Source organism: Pseudophryne corroboree, chromosome 4 (genome assembly GCF_028390025.1).
Source record: "Pseudophryne corroboree isolate aPseCor3 chromosome 4, aPseCor3.hap2, whole genome shotgun sequence".
In the NCBI taxonomy this organism is placed as follows: Eukaryota; Metazoa; Chordata; class Amphibia; order Anura; family Myobatrachidae; genus Pseudophryne; species Pseudophryne corroboree.
Genome location: NC_086447.1, coordinates 302,930,187 through 302,943,409, shown reverse-complemented (window position 1 = coordinate 302,943,409; position 13,223 = coordinate 302,930,187). Strand labels below are relative to the sequence as shown.

The 13,223-nt window shown below is 45.2% G+C and overlaps 1 protein-coding gene across 4 annotated transcripts in view; it reads left to right on the top strand.

The window, feature by feature from the left end:
- LOC134911364 (uncharacterized) overlaps positions 1 to 13,223 on the top strand; it is a 284,834-nt gene that overhangs the window by 135,201 nt on the left and 136,410 nt on the right. The window contains exon 4 of one of the 4 annotated variants that reach the window (XR_010176512.1): positions 6,719 to 6,835. The exons of the other annotated variants lie outside the window; for them this stretch is intronic. The gene's annotated coding sequence lies outside the window, so the exon portion shown is untranslated. The remainder of the gene's footprint in view (positions 1 to 6,718; positions 6,836 to 13,223) is intronic. 4 annotated transcript variants of the gene reach the window in all.

Sequence of the window (13,223 nt, the reverse complement as noted above, 5' to 3'; positions counted from 1 at the left end):
AGGTAGCTGTGTGAGTAAGATTAGCGACCCTAGTGGCCGACACAAACACCGGGCCCATCTAGGAGTGGCACTGCAGTGTCACGCAGGATGTCCCTTCCAAAAAACCCTCCCCAAACAGCACATGACGCAAAGAAAAAAAGAGGCGCAATGAGGTAGCTGACTGTGTGAGTAAGATTAGCGACCCTAGTGGCCGACACAAACACCGGGCCCATCTAGGAGTGGCACTGCAGTGTCACGCAGGATGTCCCTTCCAAAAAACCCTCCCCAATCAGCACATGATGCAAAGAAAAAGAAAAGAAAAAAGAGGTGCAAGATGGAATTGTCCTTGGGCCCTCCCACCCACCCTTATGTTGTATAAACAAAACAGGACATGCACACTTTAACCAACCCATCATTTCAGTGACAGGGTCTGCCACACGACTGTGACTGATATGACGGGTTGGTTTGGACCCCCCCCAAAAAAGAAGCAATTAATCTCTCCTTGCACAAACTGGCTCTACAGAGGCAAGATGTCCACCTCATCTTCACCCTCCGATATATCACCGTGTACATCCCCCTCCTCACAGATTATCAATTCGTCCCCACTGGAATCCACCATCTCAGCTCCCTGTGTACCTTGTGGAGGCAATTGCTGCTGGTCAATGTCTCCGCGGAGGAATTGATTATAATTCATTTTAATGAACATCATCTTCTCCACATTTTCTGGATGTAACCTCGTACGCCGATTGCTGACAAGGTGAGCGGCGGCACTAAACACTCTTTCGGAGTACACACTTGTGGGAGGGCAACTTAGGTAGAATAAAGCCAGTTTGTGCAAGGGCCTCCAAATTGCCTCTTTTTCCTGCCAGTATAAGTACGGACTGTGTGACGTGCCTACTTGGATGCGGTCACTCATATAATCCTCCACCATTCTATCAATGTTGAGAGAATCATATGCAGTGACAGTAGACGACATGTCCGTAATCGTTGTCAGGTCCTTCAGTCCGGACCAGATGTCAGCATCAGCAGTCGCTCCAGACTGCCCTGCATCACCGCCAGCGGGTGGGCTCGGAATTCAGAGCCTTTTCCTCGCACCCCCAGTTGCGGGAGAATGTGAAGGAGGAGATGTTGACAGGTCGCGTTCCGCTTGACTTGACAATTTTGTCACCAGCAGGTCTTTCAACCCCAGCAGACCTGTGTCTGCCGGAAAGAGAGATCCAAGGTAGGCTTTAAATCTAGGATCGAGCACGGTGGCCAAAATGTAGTGCTCTGATTTCAACAGATTGACCACCCGTGAATCCTTGTTAAGCGAATTAAGGGCTGCATCCACAAGTCCCACATGCCTAGCGGAATCGCTCCCTTTTAGCTCCTTCTTCAATGCCTCCAGCTTCTTCTGCAAAAGCCTGATGAGGGGAATGACCTGACTCAGGCTGGCAGTGTCTGAACTGACTTCACGTGTGGCAAGTTCAAAGGGCATCAGAACCTTGCACAACGTTGAAATCATTCTCCACTGCCATTAAGCCTTTCCGCGATGATCTTCCTCAGTTGCCGTAAGAGGTTTTCAGCTGTGTGCGTATTCTGGAAAGCGGTGATACAAAGCGTAGCCTGCCTAGGAAAGAGTTGGCGTTTGCGAGATGCTGCTACTGGTGCCGCCGCTGCTGTTCTTGCGGCGGGAGTCCATACATCTACCCAGTGGGCTGTCACAGTCATATAGTCCTGACCCTGCCCTGCTCCACTTGTCCACATGTCCGTGGTTAAGTGGACATTGGGTACAGCTGCATTTTTTAGGACACTGGTGACTCTTTTTCTGAGGTCTGTGTACATTTTCGGTATCGCCTGCCTAGAGAAATGGAACCTAGATGGTATTTGGTACCGGGGACACAGTACCTCCAACAAGTCTCTAGTTGGCTCTGCAGTAATGATGGATACCGGAACCACGTTTCTCACCACCCAGGATGCCAAGGCCTCAGTTATCCGCTTTGCAGTAGGATGACTGCTGTGATATTTCATCTTCCTCGCAAAGGACTGTTGAACAGTCAATTGCTTACTGGAAGTAGTACAAGTGGGCTTACGACTTCCCCTCTGGGATGACCATCGACTCCCAGCGGCAACAACAGCAGCGCCAGCAGCAGTAGGCGTTACACGCAAGGATGCATCGGAGGAATCCCAGGCAGGAGAGGACTCGTCAGAATTGCCAGTGACATGGCCTGCAGGACTATTGGCATTCCTGGGGAAGGAGGAAATTGACACTGAGGGAGTTGGTGGGGTGGTTTGCGTGAGCTTGGTTACAAGAGGAAGGGATTTACTGGTCAGTGGACTGCTTCCGCTGTCACCCAAAGTTTTTGAACTTGTCACTGACTTATTATGAATGCGCTGCAGGTGACGTATAAGGGAGGATGTTCCGAGGTGGTTAACGTCCTTACCCCTACTTATTACAGCTTGACAAAGGGAACACACGGCTTGACACCTGTTGTCCGCATTTCTGGTGAAATACCTCCACACCGAAGAGCTGATTTTTTTGGTATTTTCACCTGGCATGTCAACGGCCATATTCCTCCCACGGACAACAGGTGTCTCCCCGGGTGCCTGACTTAAACAAACCACCTCACCATCAGAATCCTCCTGGTCAATTTCCTCCCCAGCGCCAGCAACACCCATATCCTCCTCATCCTGGTGTACTTCAACACTGACATCTTCAATCTGACTATCAGGAACTGGACTGCGGGTGCTCCTTCCAGCACTTGCAGGGGGCGTGCAAATGGTGGAAGGCGCATGCTCTTCACGTCCAGTGTTGGGAAGGTCAGGCATCGCAACCGACACAATTGGACTCTCCTTGTGGATTTGGGATTTCGAAGAATGCACAGTTCTTTGCTGTGCTGCTTTTGCCAGCTTGAGTCTTTTCATTTTTCTAGCGAGAGGCTGAGTGCTTCCATCCTCATGTGAAGCTGAACCACTAGCCATGAACATAGGCCAGGGCCTCAGCCGTTCCTTGCCACTCCGTGTGGTAAATGGCATATTGGCAAGTTTACGCTTCTCCTCCGACAATTTTATTTTAGGTTTTGGAGTCCTTTTTTTACTGATATTTGGTGTTTTGGATTTGACATGCTCTGTACTATGACATTGGGCATCGGCCTTGGCAGACGACGTTGCTGGCATTTCATCGTCTCGGCCATGACTAGTGGCAGCAGCTTCAGCACGAGGTGGAAGTGGATCTTGATCTTTCCCTAATTTTGGAACCTCAACATTTTTGTTCTCCATATTTTAATAGGCACAACTAAAAGGCACCTCAGGTAAACAATGGAGATGGATGGATTGGATACTAGTATACAATTATGGACGGGCTGCCGAGTGCCGACACAGAGGTAGCCACAGCCGTGAACTACCGCACTGTACTGTGTCTGCTGCTAATATATAGACTGGTTGATAAAGAGATAGTATACTCGTAACTAGTATGTATGTATAAAGAAAGAAAAAAAAACCACGGTTAGGTGGTATATACAATTATGGACGGGCTGCCGAGTGCCGACACAGAGGTAGCCACAGCCGTGAACTACCGCACTGTACTGTGTCTGCTGCTAATATATAGACTGGTTGATAAAGAGATAGTATACTCGTAACTAGTATGTATGTATAAAGAAAGAAAAAAAAACCACGGTTAGGTGGTATATACAATTATGGACGGGCTGCCGAGTGCCGACACAGAGGTAGCCACAGCCGTGAACTACCGCACTGTACTGTGTCTGCTGCTAATATATAGACTGGTTGATAAAGAGATAGTATACTCGTAACTAGTATGTATGTATAAAGAAAGAAAAAAAAACCACGGTTAGGTGGTATATACAATTATGGACGGGCTGCCGAGTGCCGACACAGAGGTAGCCACAGCCGTGAACTACCGCACTGTACTGTGTCTGCTGCTAATATATAGACTGGTTGATAAAGAGATAGTATACTCGTAACTAGTATGTATGTATAAAGAAAGAAAAAAAAAACACGGTTAGGTGGTATATACAATTATGGACGGGCTGCCGAGTGCCGACACAGAGGTAGCCACAGCCGTGAACTACCGCACTGTACTGTGTCTGCTGCTAATATATAGACTGGTTGATAAAGAGATAGTATACTCGTAACTAGTATGTATGTATAAAGAAAGAAAAAAAAACCACGGTTAGGTGGTATATACAATTATGGACGGGCTGCCGAGTGCCGACACAGAGGTAGCCACAGCCGTGAACTACCGCACTGTACTGTGTCTGCTGCTAATATATAGACTGGTTGATAAAGAGATAGTATACTCGTAACTAGTATGTATGTATAAAGAAAGAAAAAAAAACCACGGTTAGGTGGTATATACAATTATGGACGGGCTGCCGAGTGCCGACACAGAGGTAGCCACAGCCGTGAACTACCGCACTGTACTGTGTCTGCTGCTAATATATAGACTGGTTGATAAAGAGATAGTATACTCGTAACTAGTATGTATGTATAAAGAAAGAAAAAAAAAACACGGTTAGGTGGTATATACAATTATGGACGGGCTGCCGAGTGCCGACACAGAGGTAGCCACAGCCGTGAACTACCGCACTGTACTGTGTCTGCTGCTAATATATAGACTGGTTGATAAAGAGATAGTATACTCGTAACTAGTATGTATGTATAAAGAAAGAAAAAAAAAACCACGGTTAGGTGGTATATACAATTATGGACGGGCTGCCGAGTGCCGACACAGAGGTAGCCACAGCCGTGAACTACCGCACTGTACTGTGTCTGCTGCTAATATATAGACTGGTTGATAAAGAGATAGTATACTCGTAACTAGTATGTATGTATAAAGAAAGAAAAAAAAAACACGGTTAGGTGGTATATACAATTATGGACCGGCTGCCGAGTGCCGACACAGAGGTAGCCACAGCCGTGAACTACCGCACTGTACTGTGTCTGCTGCTAATATATAGACTGGTTGATAAAGAGATAGTATACTCGTAACTAGTATGTATGTATAAAGAAAGAAAAAAAAACCACGGTTAGGTGGTATATACAATTATGGACGGGCTGCCGAGTGCCGACACAGAGGTAGCCACAGCCGTGAACTACCGCACTGTACTGTGTCTGCTGCTAATATATAGACTGGTTGATAAAGAGATAGTATACTCGTAACTAGTATGTATGTATAAAGAAAGAAAAAAAAACCACGGTTAGGTGGTATATACAATTATGGACGGGCTGCCGAGTGCCGACACAGAGGTAGCCACAGCCGTGAACTACCGCACTGTACTGTGTCTGCTGCTAATATAGACTGGTTGATAAAGAGATAGTATACTACTAATATTATATATACTGGTGGTCAGGTCACTGGTCACTAGTCACACTGGCAGTGGCACTCCTGCAGCAAAAGTGTGCACTGTTTAATTTTAATATAATATTATGTACTCCTGGCTCCTGCTATAACCTATAACTGGCACTGCAGTAGTGCTCCCCAGTCTCCCCCACAATTATAAGCTGTGTGAGCTGAGCAGTCAGACAGATATATAATATAGATGATGCAGCACACTGGCCTGAGCCTGAGCAGTGCACACAGATATGGTATGTGACTGACTGAGTCACTGTGTGTATCGCTTTTTTCAGGCAGAGAACGGATATATTAAATAAACTGCACTGTGTGTCTGGTGGTCACTCACTATATAATATATTATGTACTCCTGGCTCCTGCTATAACCTATAACTGGCACTGCAGTAGTGCTCCCCAGTCTCCCCCACAATTATAAGCTGTGTGAGCTGAGCAGTCAGACAGATATATATAATATTATTTATATATAGATAATAGATGATGCAGCACACTGGCCTGAGCCTGAGCAGTGCACACAGATATGGTATGTGACTGAGTCACTGTGTGCTGTGTATCGCTTTTTTCAGGCAGAGAACGGATTATAAATAAAACTGGTGGTCACTGGTCACTATCAGCAAAACTCTGCACTGTACTGAGTACTCCTAATGCTCCCCAAAATTAGTAAATCAAGTGTCTCTCTAATCTATTCTAAACGGAGAGGACGCCAGCCACGTCCTCTCCCTATCAATCTCAATGCACGTGTGAAAATGGCGGCGACGCGCGGCTCCTTATATAGAATCCGAGTCTCGCGATAGAATCCGAGCCTCGCGAGAATCCGACAGCGTCATGATGACGTTCGGGCGCGCTCGGGTTAACCGAGCAAGGCGGGAAGATCCGAGTCGCTCGGACCCGTGAAAAAAAACATGAAGTTCTGGCGGGTTCGGATTCAGAGAAACCGAACCCGCTCATCTCTAGTAGGAGATTCTGGTTATGGCTGTTACTACTGGCTTCTAACTCATTGTCACTTCCAGATTCCTATGCTGAACATAAGTATAATGATGTTCATAAGACCACTAAATCAGTGATAGAATGTTGTTTTGGGCTAGTAAAAAGTAGGTTCCAATCTATTCCAATCTATTGCCAAACTTGGTGGAATTTTTCTGCACTCACTGAGTAAGATCTTGGACATTTGTGCTCAGCTGCTGCTTATTGCATAAATTGTGTTTGCAGCAGCCATTCCTGTCTGATTATGGAATAAGCAGTGAGCCGGCAGTGAAATTTGTTGTATCAAGCAACAGTGTGAGCACAGAACGTGGGAGGCAGAACAAATCTGGAGGGATTTTGTTGTACTCACTGAGTAAGATCTCAGACATTGTGCTCATCTGCTGGTTATTGCATCATTTGTGTTTGCAGCAGCCATTCCTGGCTGATTATGAAATAAGCAGTGACCAGGCAGTGGATCAGGTGAGAGTCCGAGCACAGAAAGTGGGAGGCAGGCTAGGGATATCTTAATCAGACAGCACTTCTCAAGTAAGTATAATTTACTTTTTTTTCTCTTAGAAATTACACCATATTGTTTTGCCCCACCTTCTTTGTTTAATAAAAATGTTTAGTAAAACGATTTAAATAGTGCATAATAGATTATTTGTGCCCTAGCAAACTGGGCCATAAAATGTAACAAATACATATAGCTCTGCACAAACTGTGTCAAAATTACCCATTTATATTTGTATTTTCACAATATAAAATTATACATGAATCAATTTAAAATTAGTTAATTTAGTGCTAATGTAAAAGTTCCCCATTTTTTTTAAACCAACCAACCAACCAACCAAACATGTACATGTTAAGTATAACTTTCATAACTGTATATACACAGGCACATATGGGTATGTCTGAATTGGTCAAATGTAAAGGTGTTGTTACATGTAGGTAACTTATAGATGTAAAAACTAAATAAACAATAAAGGAAACACATACTGTATACTGTACCTTGCCCATGGATATTTTCAATGATAATTATCTAAATCTGTTCGCTTGTCAGTAAATACACAAATATTTTTAAATAAAAATTTTATTTTAAAATATACCTTACTTTTGTCAAAAATGCATGAAAAGTTTGTACTTTGCCAAAAAAATGATATCATTGCAGTTTACCAGCATAGTACAAAAAGGTGAACAGAAATTATGCCGAACACAATAAACCATTTGAACAGAAAACTATAAATGACCAAAGTAACTACAGTATGTTTTGTTTTGTTTTTTTAAACAGATGAAACAATTTGATGTCTCAGGCTAGCTGCACCCTTTTCACCCCAGCCCTACTTAGACCCACCTCGGCTGGAGTATTCATCAGAGTGGTATTTGCACTGATGTAGATATTTGGGAGGTGCTGCCTGTACTATAATTATCCTCAGATAAGCATCCCAAATGTTGTGTGTCTAAATTAAGCTGGGTAGCCTAAAAGTCCCAAAGGGCATTTGTTTGTGAATCCATTAATCTTAGAAAATTATCATGTAAGCGATTATTTGATGCCTGGATTAGTAGCAAGGTGTATTGGAAATGATTGTTTGAGTCATGTATTTAATCCAATGTATTAGCAAGTCTTCCAAATTCAGTTATTTGGGCATTCATGTGGCAGTTATGCCTGTGTCCCATTTTGTTCAATGTTGATATTTTACACACTTGTGTGGTGAGCAAGGACAGCTGTTGTGTTGGATTGTCATATACACGAGAAAGGAGAACAGAGTTGGCATCTCTGTTCTCCTTTCTCGTGTATATAACTCTATTTTTTGCCTAGGTGGCACCCCCCACCATAGAATATTCGCATTAAGATAATAATTGGAACCCAAAGGGGCCTTTCTACTAATACCAAGTGACTTGTGCGACCATTCTCTTCTGTGTGTTGGATAGTCAGACATAGTTTGCCAATAGCTGAGGTCTGGCTGGCCAGGAGGAGGCAGAAAAAGTGCAGAAAAAGCTGTCTTTTCTTTGCTTTTCAATACCATTGGTTAAGTCTAGAGTGGTTAAATACCTTGCTGTTCCTAATCCTTCAATATGTTCATTCACCTGAGGCATTGGGTATGCATCGAAATAAGACACATTTTTCAACTTATGGAAATCATTGAAGAACAAACTCCCATCAGGATTTGGAATGAGCACAATGGGACTTGACCTCTCACTATGTGACTCTTATATCTGGTACTCTTAAAATAATACATCATACTTGCCCCGTTGCCCTCCATATTCAACTATTTCCTTGTGATACATGACATTAGTGATGTAGAACAACCAATCTGGTGGCACTCAGGGATATATATATATATATATATATATATATATATATATACACACACACACAATATCTATTATATTCAATACCTATAGTTTATCAATAAATTGCTGTTCGCTTATATTAAGTGGTGAACGGGTTCGGTTCTCAGAGAACTGAACCCCCCAAACGTCATGATCCGAGCCCCGCCAGACTCAGAAACCAGAATGAGACAAAATATCATCATCCTGCTGTCGGATTCTCGCAGGATTTGGATTCCATATAAACAGCCACGTGTCGCCGCCATTTTCACTCCGGACTTGGAGAGTGAGGGAGACAGACCTCTGTCTCTCTCTGTGGGTGGTGGCGTCGGGTGGGATCAGCGTATGCTCTCTAGGGGTGCTGTTATGGGTGCTGTCCTGTCACTGTGATGTTGGGGGTGCTGTGCTGGCTGTCACTGGTGTTTCATGTGCTGTTAGGGGTTCTGCAGCTGTACATGGGTGTTGCTGTCCTGGCTGTCACTGTGTATGCTGTGAAAATACAGGGGTGCTGGCTGTAAAAAATCTGGGGTGCATTGAAAATAATTGTACACTGTCCCTGTCTTGTTTGTATGCTGTAAAAAATCTGGGGAGCAGTGAAAATAAATGTACACTGACCCTGTATTTTATGCTGTAAAAATTAAGGGGTGCAGTAAAATAAATGTACACTGGCCCTGTTTTGTATGCTGTAAAAATTCAGGGGTGTAGTAAAATAAATGTACACTGGCCCTGTCTTGTATGCTGTAAAAAATCTGTCTGAGCAGTGAAAATAAATGTACACTGACCCTGTCTTTTATGCTGTAAGAATTCAGGGGTGCAGTAAAATAAATGTACACTGGCCCTGTTTTGTATGCTGTAATAATTCAGGGGTGTAGTAAAATAAATGTACACTTGCCCTGTCTAAAAAATTCTGGGGTGCTGTTGTTAAACTTAATGTACATTGGCCTTGTCTTGTATGCAGTAAAAATTCTGGGGTGCAGTAAAATAAATGTACACTGGCACTGTCTTGTATGTTGTAAAAATACAGGGGTGCTGGCACTGTCCACAATTGCAATGTCTAGGCCTGACCTTCACAACACTGTATGGGAAGCGGAGGCTCCTACCACAATTTGCATGCCCTCTGCAAGTGCTGGGAGGAGCACTGCCAGTCCAGTTGCTTATATTGAGATTGAGGATGTCACTGTAGAAGTACACCAGGATGAGGAGGATATGGGTGTAGCTGGCTCTGCGGAGGAAGTTGACAATGAGGATACTGATGGTGATGTGCTTTGTTTGAATAAGGCACCAGTGGAGACAGTTGTTGGCCAAGGGATGAAAATGCCCATTGTCATGCCTGGTCCAAAATACCCCAAAAATCCTCCTCTTCGGTGTGGAATTATTTCTCCATAAATCCAGACAACAGGTGTCAAGCCATCTGTTGCCTTTGTCAATCCATAATAAGTAGGGGTAAGGATGTTAACCACATAGGAACATCCTCCCTTATACGTCACCTGCAGCGCATTCATCATAAGTCATTGTCAAGTTCAGAAACTTTGGGTAATAGTGTAAGCAGTCCACTGACACCTGAATGATGTGGTTTGCTTGAATATTATTTCTCTGTGAGGATGAGGCTGTAAACACTGAAAAGGGGGGGGGGGGTCTGAGGGTGAGGATGACATCTTGCTACTGTAGAGCCAGTTTGTGCAAAGAGAGATTAATTGCTTATTTTTTAGTAGAGGCCCAAACAAACCAATCATTTCAGCCACAGTCATGTGGCAGACCCTGTCGCTGAAATTATTGGCTTGTTAAAGTGTGCGTGTCCTATTTATACAACATAAGGGTGGGTGGGAGTGCCCAAGGACAATTCCATCTTGCACATCTTTTCTTTGCCACATCATTCCAGCGGTGCTGCCCTATATGGGGTGCTGCCCATCTGCCCTATCAGTCCAGGGGTGCTGCTCCACTGCCATTAAAGTCCAGGGGTGCTGTTGCCTGTCTGCTGTGCTGTGTAATTCTCCAAGGGTACTGCCTATGTTGCAAAAGTCCAGGGGTGCTGCCGTATAATTCCACAGATTTGTGAAAACATAGCCTCAAAGGTGGAAATGTAAATTGCTATCTTGACAAAGTGTTTTTAAATAAACTGGGGGGAGACCACATTTGTGATCAAAGTCAGTGTGACTCAGAAGGGACTGAATCATAATCCAGCGCAACTGCTGGAGAGGTAAAAGTGATATTTTCTGCAAGCGAATTAGAGAGAGGTTCTTATCAATTATTTCATGTTAGGGACTCTCTCAAATGAATGGCTCCAATTAGTCAACCTTAATTTTGATTTATTATTGATGTTCCACATTTTGGAATTATTTATTTACAAGATGCGCATTTGTTGTACAGGGATCTTCTTTTCCTAAGGGCTGCGTAGGGTTAACACAAGACCTTGCAGTGTTAGAAGAACAGATTTTCAGTGATCTTGCATTGCATCAGTATTCCATTGCACTGCAGCACTAGATGGGCCAGGAGCTCCTGTGAGACACAAACAGTCACTGAAAAAAGCCCAGTATGGAGTCTCATGGTGGATTACAGCCAGGAAGATGTCTGGCTTGCCAGGCTGAGGCATGCTGTGGGCACTGAGGTTAGCATTGCTTCCTCCCACAGTCCTACTTATTGGGGGTCATTCCGAGTTGTTCGCTCGGTAAATTTCTTCGCATCGCAGCGATTTTCCGCTTAGTGCGCATGCGCAATGTTCGCACTGCGACTGCGCCAAGTAAATTTGCTATGCAGTTAGGAATTTTACTCACGGTTTTTTCTTCGTTCTGGTGATCGTAATGTGATTGACAGGAAGTGGGTGTTTCTGGGCGGAAACAGGCCGTTTTATGGGCGTGTGGGAAAAAACGCTACCGTTTCTGGGAAAAACGCGGGAGTGGCTGGAGAAACGGAGGAGTGTCTGGATGAACGCTGGGTGTGTTTGTGACGTCAAACCAGGAACGACAAACACTGAACTGATCGCACTGGCAGAGTAAGTCTCGAGCTACTCAGAAACTGCACAGAGATGTCTTTTCGCAATATTGCGAATCTTTCGTTCGCAATTTTAAGAAGCTAAGATTCACTCCCAGTAGGCGGCGGCTTAGCGTGTGTAAAGCTGCTAAAAGCAGCTTGCGAGCGAACAACTCGGAATGAGGGCCATAGTATGAAATGAATTTCGACTGTAGAGAGGTAAGCTCTACTAGGGCAGGGGCTCAGTAACAAAAAAAATTCACTGCACAGTCAAGCTTAGTACTTTACCGAACCCACCCGAACTCAACTTGCCACATCCAGGGCTCCTGAGGGGGCTCAGGAGGGGCTGCTAAAACATCTAAGGGGCTGCTTTATTTAAAAATAGAATATGAATAAAATAAACAAGACACACAGGTATGCTCAAATGCGTGTAACTGGGAAACACAGGTACAGTATGCTCACATGCGTGTAACTGGGAGCTGTGCAAAACAAAAATAAGGCATCTGCCACAAAATATGTAAATAAAAATGCAATTAAAAAATGTCTCCAGACTCAGTGGAGGCGAAAATATCCAATCTTGATCCTGTGGTATACACCAGTTTATTTGCATCCCAGCATTAAATCCGAGATTATCTTAATCCCTGAACATGGAGAAGGGGACACAAATTTGGAGGGTTTGGCCCCTAGTTTTTTCAGTTTGTCCAGTAATGTGGTGATTAATAATTATATATTTGCTTGGTTGAATTCCTTTCTGTTCCAAACCAATATAGGAGTGGACATGAAAGCCTGTGTGTTGTTCCTGATTGCGTGTGCCTCTCTAATTTTTCATCACCTTCTTGACACTGGGGGTCATTCTGACCTGATCGCACGCTGCTGTTCACCACAGCGCAGCGAACAGGTCAGAAGTGCGCAAGCGCCGGTGCCGCAGTGCACCGGCGCATGGCTGACAACCGAAGGCTGTTATTGCCTAGCGACCGCCTCTGCCTGATTGACAGACTGAGACAGTCGCTGGGGCTGTAATTTCGTGGGCGCAGTCCGGCCAATACAGACGTGGCTGGACCGTGCGGGGGAGGTAGGCGGTCGTACTTCTGCGGGGGTTGGGGGGCGGGCCTGACATGCGGGGAGGACTAGCCCTGTGCTGGGCATCCCCCCGCATGTCAGTGTGCCTGATCATAGCCCTGCAAATGCCAGAAGGGCCGAAGGCCAGATGGGCCGGTCTGACTTTTTGCTTGCCTGCCCGAGTAGCCCCGCCCACCCTTTTGACACTCCCAGCGTTCGGTGCCTTCCTCCGGCCGCTGCGCTCTGGAGAAAAGTGCGGCTGCTCTCCTCTTCCCTCCCACCTTCCCAGAATGCCAGTGTGAGTGCAACGTCATCACACTCAGCTGCACACCATTCTGGGAGCAGCCGCGGTGGTGGGAGAAGACGAGCGAGGAGCAAAGAAGAACAAGGAGCAGCAGCAGCCCCAGCATGGCGGCACGCGGTTGCCCGCCAACAAGCATTTAGTCTGCCTGCCTGAGCCCCTGTCCCTGGAATCCGGCCCCAGCAGCAGCACAGCAGCATCAGCACAGCAGGGAGAGTGCTGTTCCCCTGGCCAGGGTGAGTGCGGGTGTATGCATGCTCTGGTTGACTCTCACTCTCT